Below are 5,000 nucleotides of genomic sequence, written 5' to 3'. Positions count from 1 at the left end.
TAAAATGTCTCCCTCCCCTCCCCCTCTCTCCTTTCATTTGACCCCATTTGAACATGTATTCCAATCTATACATTCTCTCTCCTTTCTCCCACACACACACACACACACACACACACACCGTTACAGCAACCATCGTCTCACACGCTGATCAAATGACACGCAATTCGATACACAGCCACTGACCGACAAGAACAATGTAAAAACTGATATCCCTGTCGTCTATACATGCCGAAACACAGGACGCTGATTATGGACGCTAATAAAGACTTTGTAATCTAGCACTGTTCATTGTGGAAAATCATCGTTACAATCAGACGCAAGTACTACACCTACAAAGGCAATCAGAAACTACTAAACTTAACTTCTTCCATCAAATGACAAACTCCTTCATTCTCACGAGCACCATACGCTTTGTCTAACTTTTGATAAATATTTCTGTAACAATGAAGGTTTTATTGGAGGCATCATCTAACTACTCTCTAAGTCTCCTAAAAAAAAAAAAAAAAAAAAAAAACTCGTCTAGAGGCAGTGAAGAATAAAATGAATTACATGTTATTGGAATCAATTGGGTTAAAATTGTCCAATAGCTACATATTACGAAAACAACAGATAAAGCTGAAACGTAACGGGAAGAAAGGCATTCAGTATCTTTTGAATTTAAAAAGACTTGTCTAAAGTTCTGATAAAATGAACCGCAACTGAGTGAAACATTAAAGGGACTGCGTAATTTCGTACCTCATGAGTTTAAAAACAACTCCAAATCCTGTACTGAGAAACTAGATCGAAAATATCCGAACCACATTTTTTTTCCTGGCAAGGCACCATGTTGTCTGAGCACAGTCAGCCACAAAAATCTGCCGCACGTATTTCACTTAACTTTCTTAATACTCAAGATTTGTCCGTCTCGTTCTTCTCCATCGCATCATATATAGTCAATCGTCTATGGACGCTCTCAGTATAAGAATATTAACCAGCAAAGGAAGGTGAAAAACCGAAGGCGATATATCAAGCGAATTTGTCTCCAGCCGTACGTGTGTCAGTGTGAACAGGAGTGAAGTGGGTGTAGGTGGGAAGTGTTCTATTTATTACCCATGATTTGTCCTTGTACTTGACGTGTTTCTCACTACCGCCTCTTGATTAGAATGACACACCGATATGATACATATATGTATATATATATATATATATATATATATATATATATATATATATATATATATATATATATATATATATATATATACTGTATATATCTATCTATCTATCTATCTATCTATCTATATATATATATATATATATATATATATATATATATATATATATATATACAGTATATCATCATCAGCCGTTTGAGTGTCCACTGCAGGAAGGGCCTATCTCGACCGAAGTGGGGACGATACAGCCCATGCATCTCTACTAAGTGGCTTAGGCTGTCTGGTAGAGATTGTATGTAGGGTGAGATGTGCTTGTAAGTGAGATTGTAATGTTGGAGTGGCTTTGGATATGTGTGTAGTTTGTCAATCAAGTGTTATCGGCCTGCGCAAGACAAGTGGGTGCAAGCATACTTTATAGTACGCAACACTGGCTCAACCACAGCACCCCATATGTCCGCCAAAGCAGTACGTGGCCGGAAAAATGCTCCCAAAGTTTATTACCCTGGCGGGGTGCAAACCCTTGTTCTCCCATGTGCGAAAATGCGCACTCTACCACTGTACCACAGAGGCTCCATATGTGTGTGTGTGTGTGTGTGTGTGTATATATATATATATATATATATATATATATATATATATATATATATATATATATATATATATATATATATATATATATATATACACACACCATATAACCAACCATATAACCAAATTTTGGTGCCTGGTGGTTCAGTGTGTAACTACGGCACTGCAATAGGATTGACCCGGTGAAGGTTTACATCCAAGGGATGGTTGGGGTTTATTTCTCACGTAATGCCACAAGGAATGCGTGAGGCTGGTCATTCTCATCTTAAATGTCAGGACCAACTTGCCTAGCCCTGGGCTCCTACGCTTCTCATCGGGCAACGTAGGATTGGATGATGGATGGATTGACTATATATATATATATATATATATATATATATATATATATATATATATATATATATATATATATATGCGAGGAAGAAGGAACCAAAGGCTGAGCCCGCAAAAAGTTCCTTCCAAGAAAAAAAAAAACGATACAAAAGAGAGCCAAATTCTAGATCCATTCATTTCGAGATTCCTGGACACACTGCGTTTGAAAGACTGGAAATCATAGGAAGTAGGAAATACAGACAGAGGAAGACAGTTCTAGAGCTGACCTGTTGCATATATAAAGGACTGCGAGTAACGATTAAGTCTTGCATTAGAGAGCTGGACAGAAAAGGGATGAGACTTAGTTGGTAGACGTTGAGGTGGATGGATGCAGGCAGACAGTTCAGTGGAGCAGTGACCATTTAAGTAGCGATAGAAAAGAGATAAAGAGGCAACAGTGCGGCGAAAAGACAGAGGTTGAAGGGAGCCACCAAGAGGAGGAGAGTTGATGAGACGAACAGCCTTTGACTCCACCCTATTGAGAAGAGCTGTAAGTGGGGAGCCTGGCCACACATGAGAGTTGTACTCTACACAGGGGCGAATAAAACCCGTGTATAAAGTCAACAACTGCGCAGGGGTAAAGAAGGCACGGAGTCGGTTTAGCATACCTAATCTCTTGGAAGCAGATTTTACAGGAGATGCAATATGATCTTTCCACGATAAGTCAAGTGTGAATGAAACCCCAAGCATGTTCAAGGATGATACAGGCTTGAGCTGGATATTATTAAACATTAGTGGGTACTCCTGTTAAAGATTCTGACGGGTTGATAAATGTAAAAACTGAGTCTTTGATTCATTAAAAACAAGATTATTTTTACCCAAGTCAGAGATACGAGCCAAGTCAGACATTAGGTGTGCCATAGCCTCATCCCTTGTTTGTTGAAGTAACTGCTGAGATGGACGTTGCAGAAACCGAATGGAAAGATGAAGGGTGGAGTCATCAGCGTACGAGTGGATAGGATTAGATGTACAGCTTAGAAGATCACTGATGAATAAAAGGAAGAGAGTTGGTGATAGGACAAAGCCCTGAGGAACACCACTGTTGATAGATCTAGAAGAATGATGGCCATCTACAACTGCACCTATAGAACGACCAGAAAGGAAGCTATAGATGAAGGCACAGATAGAAGGATAGAAACCGTAAAAGGGCAGTTTGGAAATTAAAGATTTAGGCCAGACTCCATCGAAAGCCTTTGAGATGTCAAGTGCAATGGCAAAGCTTTTCCCGAAGTCCCGAAAGGGTGACCAGGAGTCTGAAAGGTAGGTGAGAAGATCGCCAGTGGAGCGTCCCTGACGGAACCCATAATGACGATCAGAAAGAAGGTTGTGATAGGAAAGAGGCTTTAAATTTTTTCTGTTAAGAATAGACTCGAAAACTTTTGAGACACAGGATGTTTAAGCAATTGGACGATAATCAGAGGGTTGGGAATGGTCAACCTTCTTTGGGACTGGCTGAATGAGAGCAAGCTTCCACCAAGAAGGAAAGGTACAAGTTGAAAGACAAAAGCCAAAGAGTTTACCTAGGCAGGGTGTAAAGCACAGAAGCACAGTTCTTGAGGACAACAGGAGGGACTCCATCAGGACCATATGCCTTGTTAGTACTGTGGCCTGTGATGGCAGAAATACATCAGCTGAAGAAATTTTACTGTCAGCCATGAGGAAGTCAGAGGGGGGAAGTGATGGAGGAACAGAACCGGAATCGTCTAAGGTGGAATTGGAGGAGAAAGTCTGAGCGAAGAGATCTGCTTTATCAATAGAAGAAATAGCTACAGAGTCATCAGAGTAGAAAAGAGGTGGGAGGGATGATGAGGTATATATATATATATATATATATATATATATATATATATATATATATATGTATATATATATATAAATATATATATATATATATATATATATATATATATATATATATATATATATATATATATATATATATATATGGAGCCTCAGTGGTAGAGTGTGCGTTTCGCACGCTGGTGAGCGCGGGTTCGCCTCCCGCCAGAGTTGTAAAAATTTTGGGAAGCGTTCACCAAGCCACTTGCTACTTTGGCGGACACAAGGGGTGCTGTGGTTGAACCAGTGTCGCATACTAGTATGCTTGCATCCAATCGGCTTAAGGCGGGCCGATTACACTTGGTTCACAGACTAAACACATATCCAAAGCCACTACAACACTACAATTACACTTACAAGCACTTCTCACCCTACATACAGTCTCTGCCAGACAGCCTAAGCCACTTGGTAGAGATACATTGGCTGTATCGTCCCTGCTTCGGTAGAGATAGGCCGGTCCTGCAGTGGACCTCAACGGCTGAGGATATATATATATATATATATATATATATATATATATATATATATATATATATATATATATATATATATATATATATATATATATATATATATATATAAACAACTTTAAGGAACATTTACATTGTCCTACCAACGCCTTGATTATCATAAACTTGAAGTGACTTAACAGCATGTTCAACATCAGACAGACTGAAAATTAAAAGCACACCTGCCCAGTCCCCTTTCCTGTTACGTTAATAACGACAAACGCTGAAAAAAAAAAAAATACGCCGAATCATGTTCAACAATGTGTGTATCAGTATTCTACTGAGGAATTTCACAAGGCATTGTATTTCCTGAGAGCTGAATAAAAAACTGGATCTAGCTAAATATCAGTTACATTCTTCAGCACAAGCAGGCGATGACGGACTGTCATTAATTTTATCTTGTTTTGCTGAATTTCTCAAGGTTTTTCTAGTTCCTAACCAACAACAAAACATTTAAACAACTTCCTTTTAAGAGTATTAATCTATAGTTCAGGACGAGAAATGATCGCAATATATATTTCTAATAGTTCTGTCAGAC

This window comes from Coenobita brevimanus, chromosome 65 (genome assembly GCF_032717465.1).
Source record: "Coenobita brevimanus isolate Jiangsu-jjx chromosome 65, ASM3271746v2, whole genome shotgun sequence".
NCBI classification, from domain to species: Eukaryota; Metazoa; Arthropoda; class Malacostraca; order Decapoda; family Coenobitidae; genus Coenobita; species Coenobita brevimanus.
This window is presented reverse-complemented; position numbering follows the sequence as displayed.